Source organism: Mus caroli, chromosome 15, assembly GCF_900094665.2.
Source record: "Mus caroli chromosome 15, CAROLI_EIJ_v1.1, whole genome shotgun sequence".
NCBI lineage: Eukaryota > Metazoa > Chordata > Mammalia > Rodentia > Muridae > Mus > Mus caroli.
Genome location: NC_034584.1, coordinates 36106519 through 36124608, shown reverse-complemented (window position 1 = coordinate 36124608; position 18090 = coordinate 36106519). Strand labels below are relative to the sequence as shown.

General features: G+C 42.3%; 1 protein-coding gene across 4 annotated transcripts in view; it reads right to left on the bottom strand.

Moving 5' to 3' along the window:
* The window catches only part of Oxr1 (oxidation resistance 1), a 407897-nt gene extending 390063 nt beyond the window's left edge, over positions 1-17834 (bottom strand). For 2 of the 4 annotated variants that reach the window (XM_029469691.1, XM_029469693.1), the window contains exon 1: positions 17695-17834. The gene's annotated coding sequence lies outside the window, so the exon portion shown is untranslated. Of the gene's footprint in view, positions 1-16157; positions 16249-17549; positions 17569-17694 lie in introns of those variants that run through there. The other 2 variants (XM_029469692.1, XM_029469694.1) reach the window with 2 other exon arrangements.
* Positions 17835-18090: the final 256 nt, after the last annotated feature.

Here is an 18090-nt window from a genome sequence, read left to right as displayed (position 1 = left end):
GGAAAGGAAAGGAAAGGAAAGGAAAGGAAAGGAAAGGAAAGGAAAGGAAAGGAAAGGAAAGGAAAGGAAAGGAAAGGAAAGGAAAGGAAAGGAAAGGACAGGGCCTGGGAGAACAACTCTTGGGTATACTCTCAGGAGGCTGTATATTTAAGGCTGACCAGAACAACCCGAGGGAGATCACCTGGAAGTTACCCTTGAAAACACTACTGTTTGGAACCTTCCCTGATGATGGGCAGCGAACATGAACTGCAAGGGCTGATGAAAGAAGCACCTCTGGGGACTGTCACTAGAAACAGCAGCCATAGCATGGTTAGGGTAGAGGACCTTGAGACTGTGAGTTCACTAGCTAGGAGCTGTGATTCTCTCTTCTCAGAAGAGCATTTGGCTTGCATTCTCCTCTAAGTTGTGGAGCCATGTACAGTGCAAAACTGGAGACATTTCCCTTTACCCTTCCCTAAGGAAAAGACTGATGTTTCACGCACCATTTTGTCTCTGTACCGCGTTCTCATGTCATGGAACCAGGTACTTTTGATGTTATAGATGCTGTGGTGGTTTGAATGAAAATGGGCCCTCTAAGCTGATAGGGAGTGATATCATAAGTAGGTGTGGCCTTGTAGGAACTGTGTCACTTGTTGGAGGAACTGTGTCACTGGGGGTGGGCTTTGAGATTTTAAATGCTCAAGCCAAGCCCAGTGACTCTTTCCCTACGTCCTAAGGGTCTAGGTGTGGCGCTCTCAGCTCCTTCTCTGGCACCATGTCTGTCTCAGTGAGCCATGCTTCCTGCCTTGACAATGGACTAAACCTCTGAACAATAAGCCAGCGCCATTTAAGTGGTTTTCCTTTATAAAAGTTGCAGTGGTCAACATAGCAATAAAACCCTAAGACAGAAGCTCAGCATCTTGTGGGGAAAAATAAACAAACAAAACCACAAACAAAGGCAATCAAACAAACAAAAACAAACCCTGAAGGACACTTTCGGTACTGACTCAGCAAGAAACCTGGACTTACTGGAAGGTAAGTGATCAGCTGGTAAAACATAATAAAGTCCTCAGATCCTTGCCAAATACCACATGCAAACTCCAGATTATGCTAAACAAGCAAGAAGAAGAATTACTAGATCTATCTGAAGTCATAAACACTGTTATATAGTGAACCAGGCAGGGCCTACACATGGTATGTAATCCTTGTCTCATATTACTGAGATATTATCACTCAACTGCTCTCAGTTAATACAGATGGCTGAGAAACACAGTGTCATAATTATTTAAAACTTGAAAGGACCAGGATATCTGCTGGTATATGCAAATATATGTGCACAAACACAAACATGAACGCAATTACACACATGTATGCATATATCAGGAGCCGCCCCTATTAAACAATGGGGTTGCAGAAATACAACCTCAACCATGACAATACCAGTTGACATGACAAGATGAATGGGAAATTTCACAAGGCCCCACTCCTAGATGGACAGCTACAGGAAGTCAATGAATGCAGAAAGGGGAAGAATAAATCTCTCAAGGAGTGAGCTCCCTAATTGCTTATCCAATAACAAGTGGTCAGTCCTAAAAACATACACACAAGAGCAACACTAAATGCATTTTCACATTCATTTGCACACACTTATGATAAACTGAATTTGAGAGGGAATGGAGTTACAGAAGAAGGTGGAAGACTGAGTGGCATAAATAGAAAAAAAGGAGAATAACTCCAATAGAGCATAAAAACTAAAACTAAGGAAGGAAATGTTAAAAATATACTTCTGACTGCAACTGATGTCATTTATTTAGAATGTCGGTCAGCGTAAACAAGTCTTCCCTTTGGTAGCTACTCCAGACTTGAGTTCTATCATGTCTAACAACCTTTGGTAAAATTCCAATTGCCCAGGAGCCCCATCTGTTTGTACGACACGACCCCCCATCCCCAAAGTTTCCAGCCAGCCACCAGGGTATGCTGTACATGAAAGTGTCCACAGCGCATTTCAACTTGCTGTTGGTAGAAAATCTCAGGGAAAGGACAGGTCTAAATGCACAGGACACTCCCCTGCTTCTAAGTGATGCTTCCATGCACTTCTCATGTAAGACCAGGAAGCACTCCATCTGCCTGGAGCAGCTTAGGAGCCTCTGTTCTGTGAGCAACAACCAATAACACCCTGACTGTGAACAAACCCCCAAGTTTAGATAGTGTGTGAATATTGCTTACACAACACACACCTAGGGCTGAGGCTGTCCTGTGTCGCTTGTTTCCTTCTGTTTGTCTCTGGGAAGGCAGCTTGCTATGTTCTCACTTCACCAAGCACCACTGAACATCATGCTACCCCCATGGCATCGCTCAGACCTTTTGTGAGCACCATTTTCCCCACAAAAAGAATAATGGTTTTCCCAGTAATTACCTGGGAAAGAGAAACCTGTTTTCCTTTTTTCATTGTATTTTGAAACCTTCTGGGAAATGGGGGTTTGACTATTCATAACATGTCTTGAAAAACTATGTTTCCTGGTCATTGAAAGACAATATGCAGCTCACTTCTTATTATAGCTTAGTAACCAGAGTCTATTTTTAGGTAAGTTATTATCTTATAACACTTCTTAGCAGAAATTATCCATAAGAACAAGCATTAGTTTAAGATAAAAATGAGTCTTAATAATAGCCTACATACCCCAGACTCCTTTTAGCCACAAATGGTCCTAAGTTATACCAATTTTATGTCTCTCTTCTGGAAGAAATAGTTAAAAGCAAGCCACTAGCATAAATTTGTACCCAAAATGTTATCACGGACACCCCATAATCAGAATTTCCTTTCTAATGGTTAACAGTTAATCGATGGTCTGAAAATAGAATATAGAAAATTCCAGAACTAAAGAGAAACCACATACTTTCATGACAGTGTACCTGGCATAATTGCTATACTTTACTGTTACATACTATTGTCAAACTTTTCCTGTGTTAATTTAGTTAGAGTAAACCTTTTCATACCTATGCATATATATTAAAATGCCAGGCTATGGCTGATAGAGTGTGCTGTGATCTCAGCACTAGAGGGTTGAGGCAGGAGGATCATGAAGTAGAAGAAATTCTAGAAAAATAATTCAACCCTGTCTTAGAAGAGAGCAAAGGGAGGGTCAGGGAGAGGAGGAGAAGAGGAGAGGGAGGGAGAGAGGAAAGCGAACTGAGAAAAAGAACAGGAAAAAAAGTCTGCATAATGTTTAAGACTGGACTAAGTAGTCCTTAGTTTTGAGCATCCACTGGAGGTCTTTGGCCAACTGGGGAGAGAGTACTGGATAATTCCTCCATATTCTATAAACTCTCACAGGACACTTGAAACACTCATTCACAGACCATCCAGTGTATCTTTCCTGCCATCCTCAAAGGAAATGCCTGAGAGAAGCTGATACCTAGGATACCAAACAGAATGAAGCTGCATCAGGAACTTGTATCCACAATAATTGGGTGGCCTACTGAGAGCACAAATGGCTTTTCATTGCCGAGTAACTACAATTATAGGATGAAGAAAATAATTTGTCCTTTATTATTTTACTGCTTGTCACTCTAATATTGTTATTCAAGTTAGGAGCCATTATCAGGGTTATAATACCTTACTTGTTGAGCAAAAGACCTAGAATGCCTCTTTTGAAAGGCAAATACATAGCAGAGGAGCAAAATACATAGCAAAGGAGCTAAGAGTATCCAAGGAGTTCAAACAGCAAGGCTGTAACTAGGTTGCAGCAAGTGATCACTTATGTTTGTTTCCTTAATGCATGGCAACAGTGTCTCCTCCTCTCTGTGTCTTAGGGATCTGAGATTCTAGTGCCTCAGAAGGTAGATAGCTTTTGTTAAAGCTTTCTATGCCACTTAAAGAAACCACAACAGAAAAAGTGTCCCTATCCTTTGACCCATCATAAAACTCTTCCTGCCTCAAATCAAAAGAAATTGTGGTGTCTCCAAACCTCTCCTACCTGCTGCTACTACAGCATAGGATATTTTGCCTACAGACAGCAAGAATTCATGTTTTCTTTCAGTGACAGAAACAGAAACCCAATTAGCTTAAGCAGAAATGGAAAATAATGTGTTTTCAGAGCCCCAATATTTAGAGTCACGGCTGCCTCAGCTAGGGTGGCCCCTGGTTGGAGTTTGTGTTGTTGCTTGTTCTGGTTTTCTGTAATTCAGCTTCACATTCCTTGGGTTTCTTCCATTCTAGAAGAAAGATGACCAAGGTCTCTAGAAAGAATCCTGACCATGCTAAAAACCTCAGGTTAACGTGAGCATCTCTTTAATGTCCAACCACTCCCAGAGGTTTCATCTCTTATCATCCTTTAAAGATGTCAGTAGACAACTTTGACCAAGTCGCACATAACTAGAGATGACAGTACAGTAACTGCTTAGACTGCACTGCAGCCCTTCGTAACAAGAGACAAGGGTTCAGGTCACCTCACATCAAACAGAGGACTTAAAAGGTTGATTATGGACCAAAGTTGTTCATAAAAGGTTACACTGATTAAAGAGACATTCACATGGAGGTGCCTTATCAAAAAAGGAACCTCAGGAGAATAGATGGCAAGATCTTGTTGACATTCTGTTGCTAAAGACGCCAAGCACACAGACATAGATCACTACAAATGCTTCAGTCATCCCCTGAACATCTTCACTTGCATAATCTTTCAATGCATCTCACCATGCAGAATCTATAGAAGCTTTGTATGTCTGCTATTTGTTAGGTAATAAGGATCCGGGTAAGAAAAAGGCTGACAACTATGTTAACCTCATGCACTTCAGAAAGTTTATATATGGGAACTCCCATGGTTGGCAGGTTAAACAGCATGGCCCTTGGTAATGTCCAATGGCAAAGCACACCTAAAATTATAAAAGTGGTTCTCTGTGAGAAAAATATAATGAGGCTAGAGCTATTACTACATACCAATACTTAATAGTACAAAAGAGGCAGAGATGGCACTACTTTGGAGACTATATTCTGTCGCTCTCACACATACATATGTATATTAAATCAGACTTGATTTTACATAGTTACTTAAATGATCTAAAAGTTTCAAAGACTTTTTATTTTAATTCAAAGTGTTGACTGAGTATGTTCTTATATAAACCAATATTTGGTCAGATTTGACTATATCTTTAGGTACACAGTTAGAATATTCAAATTTTTATCAATTCAAATACACACCATATTAGCAACCCTAATAAAGGCTGTGTGTTCAAGCCATTTTTATTCAATTACAATAGTCCCTCCAGCCTTTTATAATATAATTCAGCTAAATAAATGAACTAAAGCAACTAAAATTAGCAAGCAAATACATGAATAACTTTAGTAGCCCTCTTTTGTAAAACATCTGAAGTAAATGTTATTAGATATGTGTGTGATTCATTTACATATTATTTACATGACTAGACATTCTTTAAACTTAAAAGTTTGGAATTTCTCAAAGAAGACAAAAGCAAACAGAGAGAAGTCTCTCATCAATTCTAGCACTGAAGCCAGTCATGACCTACCCAGCAGTGAATGTGCGCACCTGTAGAAATGCACATGTGTAGTGTGTATTGTGTCCGCAATGTGTAACAATGATGCCCTTCCCTTCAAAAACATACTAGACATCCTGTCTTTCATAATTCAAGCTATTCTAGAAAATACAATTATTTATATGTCAGTAAAGGGGAGCTAAACAGGTTGCTTCCTACTTCAAAGACCAGAATCCCCTACTGTGCCTAGAAGATTTTATTCTATATAACACTGCCTCCCCCAACTTACATTTGGTCTCAATCTCACACTCATCCCAGGCACTCAGAACATCTTTCATTTTCATTATGCACCACGCTACTTCTCTGCCAGGGATAGCCTTCTTCTCCTCTGACCCCCAAGCAGCCTTGAACCTACAGAGGCTTTCCTTTCTGCAGCACCTTGCTTGGACCCACCTGCTTGGCCCTCACAGCATCTGTCCAGAAATGCAACTAATGTCTCCCATACGTACCACCTACCCAAGGTTAGGGGCTATGAGCCTTGCCTTTTATTGTCTCAACAACACCTGCCATGTGCCTAATATATACCTGCACCTGAGATAATTGTTAGAAAGATGCTATGTGGATTTGAGTACACTGTACAAAGGGCTAAATAATGTTCCATGCAGCTTAACACTTCTGTCTCCCAGTAAATACATCTCTGCCAAATGTATTTGGATTTGGCAGATTTCACCATGACCTGCATTTCTGGAACACAACAAGATGGCTACAGTCTGAGCATATTTTAGTACATTAGGAAATTCCTAGACAATTGTAAGGTGTAATGGCCAGACCTGGATCAATGTGAAAAGTTAAATAAAGGCAGATTTTGCTCCGAAAGAGGCAAGCCTTCATAAAGACTCCAATAATAAAAAGAGCTAGATCTTTTATCATTAGCACACACACAGGTATATGTATATGATGTGAATTTCAACCCATGGGAGAAGCATCCTTCCCATCGCTCCGAGGCCTAGGCCCGTTCCCTGAACCACTTTCTCTGCTGGCATTTAAGTCACTCATGTGATTCCTTCTGGCATGATAGTGCTTAGAACCACTAAGTTAAAAGCAAACACAAGTAGCATAATAGAGACGGTGGCAAAGGAAGAGGAATTCACTAAAATCAAAACTAGCTTTTCAAATGCTCGAGGAAATAAAAATTGTATCCAAAACTTAGAGAAAAATAGCCATGTTCTATGTGGTCCAGCACTCACATCAGTCATTTAGAGAGTCTCAGACATCTGAGGTTAGACCTACTAAGACATACCTGTCAACACAGCCTCTCTCTGAACCATGGGTTCCAAAACCCACAGTCATCAGTGTGGGATGGTGGGAAACCCTTGCTCCAGATGGGGAAGGTGATGAGCAGCTCCACAAGCGAGTCCTGTGTGCCTTCTAGGAGCACTGTTTCCTACAAAATGGAGCAGGGGACCCAGTGGGTCAGGCATATGTGTGACCAGTGAAAGCACTTGATAGGTCTGGTTGTCTGCCCCAACTCATACGTACCAAGTAGAACTCACCAGGAGCCAAAGAAAGAGATTTATCATTTATTTGTATATTATAATATAATTATATCATTTTTCCTTCTCTTTCCTCTTCCAACCATCCCTAAATACCCCTCCTTTCAAATGTATGACCTCCTTTTCCATAAATTACTGTTATACACATAAGTGTATATGCTTATAAATATATGTTCCTAAATATTGCCTGTTCAGTTTGAATGATGTTACTTGTATGCATGTTTTTAGGTGACCATTTGCTATTGGTTAACAAATTGTGTGTTCTTTCCTGGGGAAGACAATTCCCCCAATTCTTAGAATTCCTTAGTTGTCTGTAGTTCTTAGAGTAGGACTGAGGTCTTGTGGCCAGTTCTTCATCCACTCTGGCATGTCTCTAGCAATCTATTAGAGCCTATAACCTCTGACATATATAGTACGTGAACAGAAAGTCCCCAAATTTAAAGGGACTAATGTGTGTCAGAGTATATACACATGTAGTAAAAAAATATTTAAGACTATTCCACTGAAACCTGAACTAAAAGAGTTCAAGAGTCAAGAGGGATGAACAATAATTTCAACACTACAATGGACATAAATGATTGCTGAAAATATCTGCAAATGACTGTATATGATATTAATTGGTAACAAAGTCATATGTACATTAATACTGGTATGGTTTATAAGCCAAAGTCAAAATAATGAAACAGTAAATCCTATTAAGAAGTTAGTAAACTGTGAGGAAAGCAGCCTGCCCCCCACCAATGTTCATTTACTAACGAAACTCTTCTCATGACTGACAGCTTCAATGCAAAAGCTTGCGTGAGAGAGAGATTTGCTTGATCTTGAAGAATGTTTAACTTTAAATAATGTCTAATCATGTAAGCTCAGGATTTGTAAAAAGTTGCACATGTGTTTATAAAAACATTCAACTTCTAGAACAGAAACTGCTTGCTTCTAAGTAGCATTGGACATATAACAATAATAAATCAGACAGAACTCAGATATTTTCCTTAGGACTGCAGTTACTTGGTGCTGGCTTTGGATTGTATCCTGATAATCCTGCTAAGCTACTCCAGTTTTCCACAGAACCATTGTGATTGACTTCCCAGCCTTTCTGTTTTCTGAAAGTGCCACACCTTGATGAAACTGCATGTCTCTGATCGTCTGCACAGAGATGGACCCAGAAATATCCCCTACATTCCCTCCCATTCTCACCTAACAATCTAGGCTACAGAACGTACTTGTCCACTATAATGTGCTTATTCATTGCTAAAACAATAATATCTAGGTTCTTTCTAGCTTGTGGCAGTAATGATCACAGCTGTATAAATGGTGAGGGTCTCTGGATCTAGCCTCAGTCTGAGGCCCTGTGGTCCTAGATCTCTCATTAGATTTGCTTAATCTCTCTATCCCCTCTTTCTCAAGTTGTACAAAAATAAGTTCTGAATTTGATCCAGACCTTCACTCTGCATAGTCCAAGAATCCCAAGCCCAATCTTACAAATTCCTCTCCCCAGGAATATGTTGTATTGATAGGAGAGAGAAATATTGTGATGTATCTGAAATCAATGAATATTCTTTGGTTAGAAGCTCACTGGATCTACACTGTGGGATCCACAGGAGGACACAGGGAGAGAATATGTTGTCTTTGCCTTCCAGACAGCTACTTAGATAACACACTCAAGCTTTCTTTAGGAGGTTTTATCAGTATTGGTTTATGTCTTTGTTTTCCTTTTCATCTAAATTTACCACAGAAGCAAGGTGCTCGAATCTGCTTGCCCTGCTCCTCTCTTTGAATTCTGTCTTGAGGCCAGGAAGCCGATGATGGCACACAACTAGAACTCATTTGTATCTGCGATGGGGTTTCTTTCCTGCCAAGCGTTTCTTCATCCTTTCTCCAATTCCTTGAACTCCACCATAAGGATCATAACCGTGATCTTCTGTATATATGATCTCCTGTTTTCTATTTGATTCACTTAAGGAATTTACAGATTATGGCATCCCCTTTATTCCTTCCCCTAAACAACACAAATAACTATGTAAAAGTTTGACCATTTGCAGACTTTATAACGCATTCATTATTGTCTTAGCAAAACTATGTGTTTCAATCTAAGAAGCTAATGGAAAATTTAAGAAATTAATTTATAACTTCCCATCAAACTTTGCAAACTCTTAATTCTCACTTCAGTTAATGCTATTAAAATAATGTATGAACTCCATCATGAAAAAAATAAAAATAAAAAGTTTTCACAATAATCGATGACCAAGTCTGAAATGTAAGATTCAATGTACAGAATAATGAACAATGTTGTTATATGGTCTGATCAAATTTGTCTGATTTTTCTAGAAATCAATGATTGTCACTATCTAACTTTTAAGTTTTCCACTGGCTTCATCTTGACTGAAATAGAAGATATTCAATAATAATAATAATAATAAGCTGCATTATAGTTAGCTAAGCATGGATAAACGTCAAGAGACTGACCCAGTAAAACAAATGGGTTCTTGCCCTGTTAGAAATTAGTTTCTGATTTCAGGACAACTAAAACCTAGATCCCCGTCATGTAAATGGCCTCTTGCTGTCTCTGTTGCACCTCCTCAATAGGGTTTCTAACTTAAAACTATTAAAGAATGGACCAAAAAGAGCATCCCATTAAAAGTTTGCTCTAACGATAACTTAATTGTATTAAAAAAGAAGAAGAAGAAGAAGCCTTGAGTGTCTTAAAAAATTTAAGATCCCAAAATGATATAACAGGTAATAAATGAATTGGTGATTTCTGTAGTATTCCCATTTTAAATAGATGTATTTGTTTATGTATTTTTGCAGTGTTGGAGAGTGGACATGTGGCCTTCTATCGGTGACAAAGCACTGTACCACTGAGCTATGTGCACAGCCTGAATTGATTGCTAAATAGCCTGCCCCTCAGTACTGGAAACTGTTGGAAAATCCAACTGATACAATGACATACCACAAGTAGACCACATTTATAGTGGCCTCCGTGCTAACTTTAAAAATGTAAACAAATGGAAATGTACTAGTCCATTTGGAAACACTTCAAAATAAGGAAGCTACATTTATTTATATGACTAACTCATTTGGATGAATGGAAACAAAGGAAAACAAACTATTTTTTAAAGCCATTTATCATGGTCAACACTCTTCTCCCAAATGTGTGATGTGTACTTATGACTTTCCATCAATGTGATCTATACAAAGAGTTAAAAAATAGATACGATGAAAATGCTTTAGTCCATTCATATATGAATTCAAAATGTTCTGCCACATTTTATCTTAGAAAACAGCTGCAACAGACAAGCTTTTTCTCTTTCTTTTTTACACAATAATCCCACTAAGAAGTGAATTTTTTTTAATATATGAAGACCTAACAAATTAACCTTAGTGGAACACGAGTTGGCTGTATATGCTTGTGCACACTTAAAAGCCAGCAGCGATTGTCATGCTGGTGTTGCCACTGTCTTAATTTGATCAGTCGCACGACCTTGGTGTTTGGAAGGATGGCCTTTCCCAAGAGAACTAGCTAAGGAAACCAAAATCAGGGAGAGCAAGGTCAGAGAGCAGCCTATCAGAAGTATTCCATGCAGTGAACACACGGCCATAGATGGGCCTATGTTTACTGCAATTGGAGCATTGAAGCAGTACTGAAAGCCAGGTTGGGTCAGGATCAAGGGATAAATTATTATTTGCTAATAGCTTATATAATGACTCCATCTCCTGACTTTTGTCAGAAAACAGAAGAGCGATCCAATCAAGTATCTCATGAAAGAAAGGCTATCAACACACATTTATTTAGCACAGTGCCTACCCACACAGTCTAGCGTTGTCTACTAAAGAAGAGAACTAATGTGTAGGGGCTCCATGTATCTCAAAGCTCCAGAAAAATTATTAGAAACACACCATCATTAATGATGCCAGCCTTGATATATTTTAATATAGTCAAATCCTGTAAATACAGCAGAAGTTGTTCTATGTTAATCATGACCCAGGAAATGAAGGCGCAGTTCTAACAGGATACCTCTGACAAATAAACTTGCATTTTGAAAACCTGAAATTCTTCAAGGATACACAAAGCAATAACACTGTATCAATTTCTAAAGCATAGCCATCACAATACGACAACTATCAACTAGTGCCAGTCTTGAATTTTCAAATGAAAATGTCGTAATTAAAGAATATTATCCATAGCCTCATATTTCTTTTGAGATACAATTACTTAAAATACTATATTCGTCCCAAAAAAGATAAAACAAAAAGGTCCTTGATCATCTTAATCACTTTCTCTAACACCATAACCAAGTCCATATATAACCAAAAATAACTGTTTGTCACTTAAAGACGGGGAGCTTCAAGCTCCATGGAGTATAAGACTCCAGTTTGAAGTCACCACCTGGTAAGGACTGCTAGGTTCATTTGCAAATCTACTCAGCCTCAGCCCTCGTGCCTCTTTCCTTGGAAATGTGAAGGTAGTACTCTGGCTCATCTATCAGTCTGCTTACAACACAGTTATTCAAATCAAAGATGCTGAAATCAGGGTTCACGATCCAGAAGGCTGAGTTCTGTTTTTTAAGCTAGTGACAGTCCAGACAAATGTCAAGGGCATAATTTTTTCCTTGAATAAAACGGGCTGCTGTCAACACCAGCCACTGTGCTCTCAGTGATAAACAGCACAGCCCAGGCCTTTGCCTTCTTTAAGAGGCCAGAGAAACTCTAAATTACAAACTTATAAGGCATTCTGAGAGCACACAATACCACATCCTGAATATTCTGAGGATAGAAAAGGCATACTATTGAAGGGTGAAATCTTTGGGAGGTGTGTCGGCCTCCTTGTTCCTTGTAATAAATGATCACAAAGGTAAAGATCTTCCACAAGGAAAGCTTCATCTTCCATAAGTTTCTATCCATTGGTCTTAGCAATGATAAACCCAAGTGAGACTTAGAACAGATCCTCTCCGCCTTTGCTACAGCACTGATATTAAAATCTGCTTATTGATGCTCTTGAATTCACCAAGGCCAGCACACACTGAATAAATCTACTGCCATCCCTCCTCCCGCTGGTACAATGATTGACATGTCAGCAGGCACCATGTTTGCCTCTACAGGCAGAGTTGCCATGCTAGCTCACTGTCTCTCAAAACCCATCCTAGCCGATCGTAAATGTGGGTACTATCTGCAGTTTACTCCTCAAACAGAAGAAATCAAATGCTCAGGTTTCAGACATTTTGTTCATCCCAAACAGTACAGCACAATGCTATAGGCCTTAAAATGTGTGCTTCAAAACTTCTACTGCAAGCATCACAGGACAGAACTTATTTGAAATTCTGTTTCATTCTAACAAACACTACCTGCTATGCAATGGTTGTAAGACCTGTAAACAGACAGGCATGATCTAGCCAACAAGTATCCGCACAGGAAAACTATCTTTCCTCACTCAGATGTCAAACAGAATCAATAACCATTCCTACAGGATAAATAAAAGACAGATGAGATCTGACCCTTTTCACTTCAACTTACACCCTCTCCTGCTGTCCCTTCTACACACACACACACACACACACACACACACACACACACTACACTACAGTCCTTCTCCTTAACAATTCTTTTAGCTTTCTGCATTTCAGAAACTCTTCAGAAGTCTCTTAAAGAATCATTATGTATCTGCTCCAAATTAAAAAATGAATATTCATCTTGTGTTTCTTTTCATAAATGCATTTTGTGACATGCATAAAAATATTATTCTAAACAGACTTAGTTTTATAAACTGGAAATAATGCACAAGGCAGTTTGTTGCAAATCCAAAGACCTCAAGTCACGGACAGTCTCCTGTTGTCAACTCTCAAATCCTTTGAATTGTGTTGATACACATGCCTACCATTGGTTCCTATCCTGTCTGCCATACATTCATATCAGCAAGGATAGGCTCCATTCTGAGCCTGCCGCTGCTCTCACGGGCTTTCTCTTGGAGATCTATCCCTCTCAACACCCATATCAAGGAACTCAGCAAATTAAGGCGGCAGCAAGCCAGCCTGGAAATTAAGCCTGGCTTAGTGGAAAACCAGGGCTCGCCCCACAGCCATCTTCGCAGAGGCAAACCTAATGTGTTCCACCAGGACAGAGATGAGAGCTTTCTGTTTGCACACACAGGAGAGAGGGAGGGGCTACCAAGGACTCCAGGGACTTGGTAGGCGAGGTGCATAAAGTCTCTGCTGGGCGGGAATCCCTCTGGGATTTTAATGGCTCGAAGTGCTGGCTATTAGAACAAGGGAGGAAGGAGATGGCTTTAATGATCCCTTCAGAATGAATCGGAAAGAAACCAACAGATGATAAACAGTGTTGATAGAGGGAAGCCAGGAGAGCAATAGAATCCTTGAGCACAGCTGGATGTACTCAGGGCCTTGGTGTGGTAATGGCACAGCCCTTACCTAGTAAATGCTTTTGGTCTGGCATGCAGGCTCTGTCAGGACAGCACCAAATCTCATTTCAGTAATGAGTGCCAGCTATTGTTCATCTTTCCTAGGTAATGCATTGTGCTGCTAACTAGGAAAGCTTATTGTCCACAGTACACACTATTCTGTTGGCTTAATATGGAAACTAAATACAGAAAAATGATCTGGGTCTCCTACCTTCCTGTATAGAGATCAGGACACTAAAGCTTCTCCCCGGAATAGTTCATGAGGCTTCAGCTAAAACTGTTTGCTCGCTGATTCTACTCGATCACTCACGAAAGGAAAAAGTGATAATTGTTGTTTTCATTTCAATTTACAAATTAGCGTTTTCTTTTTTTAAAAAAGCAACAGGGGACCTAGTGAGTCAGTGCAGAATAGTCCTGTTGTCAGAACTGCTTGCTTGGGTCACGTCACATGTGCATAGAACCAGCTTTTGAGGAATCCCTAGTTTAAGTTTTTATTATTATTTTTCTTTTTTTAAGATTTGTTTATTTTTGTTTTATGTGCCTGAGAGTATGTGCACCATGAGCATGCTTGGTGCCCACGATGGGCACAAGAGAGCATCAGAACTTCTGGCACTGGAGTTACAGGGGTTGTGAGCCCCACATGAGTGCGGGGTAACAAATCCACCTCCACTGTGCCAGCAGCACACGTGCTTACCCTCTGAGCCATCTCTTCAACCCTACAAGACCCTAAACGCCAAAATAAGCTTCTGCTAATAAGTAGATCCCATTACCTTAAAATAAGGTGTGAGGCACGGTACCATTTTGCAATGAAATCTCTCAAAATTAGTGTTTGTTACTGAGATGAACTTCTGGAAGCAATATGTAACTTTAAAAAAATTCTACCATTTTTTTAAGTTTTGAAACATTTAAAAAGCCATTTGCTTTTGTGTGTGCACATGTCATGGCAGGGATGTGGTGGAGGTCACAGGTCACTTTTTAAAGGGACCATTCATAATCCTAGGAATACTGAAAGCCCTGGTTTCTAATCTGTACTGACATCCAGGGCCGTACAACTGTGGGGACTATCTAATTCATCATCAAATGCTAATGGCAATCCCAGCTGTAACCTGTGAGATGCCCATAACACCCTTTCCCCGAAGTTGATGAAAGCCAAACAACGTCTCCCCCGCCTGCTAGGGTGCCTCTGTTGGAAGGCCCTCAGCTGAGGCCCGGTGCTCGAAGCCGATCAGTCATTTCCACTCCTGGAGTGAGGTGAGGCAACATCATTTCTCTCCTACTTTGACTGACATTTCTTTTATCCTCTGGGAGACATCGCACCATTTTTAATGCCTTTACCGTAGGGCAGCAGATTTCATGGACTGTTTGCTGAAGCTTAGCCATGCTTAGGGACAACTCCTTCAGAAGAGTTGTCAAGTTATGCTCCACTTCGGAACTCTCAACTGGAGAAAGTAGCCAAAGGGCACATACAGTCCTTTGTAGTCAAAAGGCGCGACGTTAGGAGGAAGGATAGTCTTATTTCAAACTAAATTTAGCATTAAATAAATGCAGCCTTCACCTCTACACACTCACAAGATCTCCAGACTCCTATCTCTGTCTCTGTTGAACACCCATTCCCAGCCCTCCCTCCCTCCTCCTTGGACATCCCCTCCCCCAACAACTCCCCCAATTCAATGCAGACAAACACACAGTTATGTTTTATTAGAACTATATTCTGAAGGAAAAAAACCAATCACTTATTTTACTTTGATATGATTTATACAATCAATTAAAAGCTCACAGTAGTAGAAGTGAAAGATAAGAGCAAAAAAAAATACCCCCTTATTATTCAAATTTCCCACCTTCCAGATCTCTATAAAAGTAGACATATTTTCAAACAGTGACTTCCCCCTCCCCCAATCTGGCCCAGCCAATGAGGTAAAAAGGGCAGCTCCTGGCCACTAGATGAGTACTCTCTTTTTGTTATGTCGCTCCATAGGTCAGGCAAGACTGTGAAAACTCAAAAACAAAAACAAAAAAAGAAAGAAAAGAAGAAAAGAAAAGCAGAGGAAAAGACAAAGCCCACGTCCCACTCCTCAATGAAGTTCTGGCTTCTCTTTATCTGAACACTGACACCCCACCACCACCACCACCACCAAGCACACATGAGCAAGCAAGCAAGCAAGCGCGTGCACACACACACACACACACACGCACTCACGCACCGGGGCACACACACCCCTCAATTTGATGTGCTAAACATCTCAGTCATGACACATAATCAGAGACCTATCCTCGGAAACAGCAGTCTGGGACCGCAAGTCGAACCCTCCTCTGTCCTTAGTGCACACAGATGGCCCAGGTTTCCAGCCCCTGCTTCAGTTTCATTTCCTACTCCAACAGTGCAGTTTTAAAAGCTGCCCACCAACAAACCATGCTCAGCCAGACAGAGCTTGAGAAGACGTGGTCGTGGTGACACCCACCAATGCCATTTCTCAACCTGGAACCTGCAGATCCTTCTTGATTCGTGTAGCTGGTGGGTAAAATCTCTGCTAGTCAAATGAACATTTTATTTTGCAACATAATTTTCGATGCTTATTGAACTAATCTGGTCTTTCCCTTCGTAAGTCATTGATTTACATGCCTGGAACTGAAAGGAAGCCCCCCACCCCACCCCCTTCAAAACACAGGTAAGTAATGGTCACTGTTCCCACCCTACTCACTGCCTCTCCCAGTCCATTTGAAGCTACCTGTTTACGGAATCCACAGATGTTATGATCATCATGTCCTCTAAGAAGGCCCCATGATTCCAGAGCCCCTGTGACATCAGGGACTTCTCAGATTCCTTCCCTGAGTAGAAAGATGGGAACAACCCTGCCTGAGATGCATCCTCTAAGCACAGAAATCAGGGGAGACAAGCAGCATCAGGTTTCAAATAAAAGGTAACCAGAGGGAGGCTTTGGAAACCCACCACTGGGCCAGAAAGAATGTAACCAGCAAAAGGAGGCAGAAGACATGCTGGAAGCGGAAGCACGTTTCCCTTAATCCTGTCCTGGACCACATCCAGAGTCCTGATCTCCCAGTCGTGGAGACGAACTGCACAGCACGGAGGACCCCTGGCCGGCACCACGCACCTACAAAGCGCTTGCATGTACACCCCCTGCTGCGTGTGGCATGCTGTAGACTTCTACCTTACTAACCAGCCCAAAACACAAATTCCCCCTCCTCATAGGAGACTAGGGATCCCCTTGGCCTAGAACACACACCACTCCCCCTCTGTGTAACGCACAAACCCAGCCCCACATTGCTTAAAAGGAACCCGGATACCCGGATTTTCGCTTTCGTCCGGTAAGGAAAGCCCTGGTGGCTCCCCTTAAGTGACTACCTTCCTCCCTGCTTCATCTCTGTCCAGGATCCTAGGAGCCTCCAAACCAGATAAGAGATGGAAGAGGCACCTCAGAGAAGTACCTCTAAACCACTACCAAGGGACTTGACTCACGGAAGCCTCCAACCCTATGCACAGGTTTGCAACCCCCCTTCCTCCGTTTCCTAGGCATGAATCTACCCCACTCCCTGCTCACATTCCCCCATATCCCTCATCACCTTTCCAGCCCTCCCTTCCAGGCCACTTTCTAAACCCGCTGGTTCTCACAACGTGTTGCCTCACACACTCCCTCCGGAGGCTTGAATTAAATCTGCCTCTTTCCACCGTATCTACCTAAGCTTGTTCTGATTCCCCAAATTAACCAAGTTCACCCGCCCATCAGGCGCCCACTGACCCTTCCACTGGCGTCCTTTACTCTCCTACAAATCCGCTTTTCACACGCCCCACTTTCCATCTATCTTCCCTTCTGTCATCCTGGTTCAGGACACACCGCCCTTCTATTTTGCTCTCTGACCCTCTGTCAGTCCTAGGGACACCACTTTCCCTTTTTGGCTGTTCCCAGGCAGGTCCCTGCTCTCCAAACCTTCCCTTCCCCATCGGGCACTAGCCCGCTCCTGGCCTGCCGGGTCGGCTCCCTCATCCGCGGTCCTTCTTCCTTCCAGAGTGACCCACACCTGAACCCTGAGCCAGTCCTACCCCCCGAGGTCTGCTCATCATAGCCTTTGCTAGAGCATCCTTGTAAGCAGGAGCTCTCTACCTGCCCAGTGGTTGGGAGAAGCGCGGGGCTCCGGAGGCAGAAGGCTGCCCGCTCTCCGGGTGTCCAGGCGCTCTTCCCGCTCGCCATCCCCAGCTCCCCCAGCGCCTAGCCCTCGCCCCGGCGCCCAGCAGCCGCACAAACTTACTTGCGGGTCGGCGGGAGGGGGCTGCGGCGAGCGGTGCGAGCCCCGTAGCGACGAGTGCGCCCCTCTCGGTGGGGCCGGGCGGCGCTGGCACTGCGCTCCCGCGGCCGCGCGCGGACTGCGCTCAGCCTGACGCAGCCCAGCTCTGCCCCCACCGCCGTCGCCGCCGCCGGGGCCGCGGAGCGCTTGCAGACATGCTCAGTTTCCGGACCTGCCCGCGTGGAAGCTACCAAGAGCCATCCGCGGCGGGGGAGGCGGCGCCGAGCTGCAGAGCGACGGCCACGAGCTGGAGGCGACCACGCCGGCGGCTCCGGGAAAAGGGGGGGCGAAGCCCTGCTAAAAATAGCTCCTGCGGAAGGAAGCTACCGGCTGCCAGCGCACCCCCTTTCCGCGCGTCCC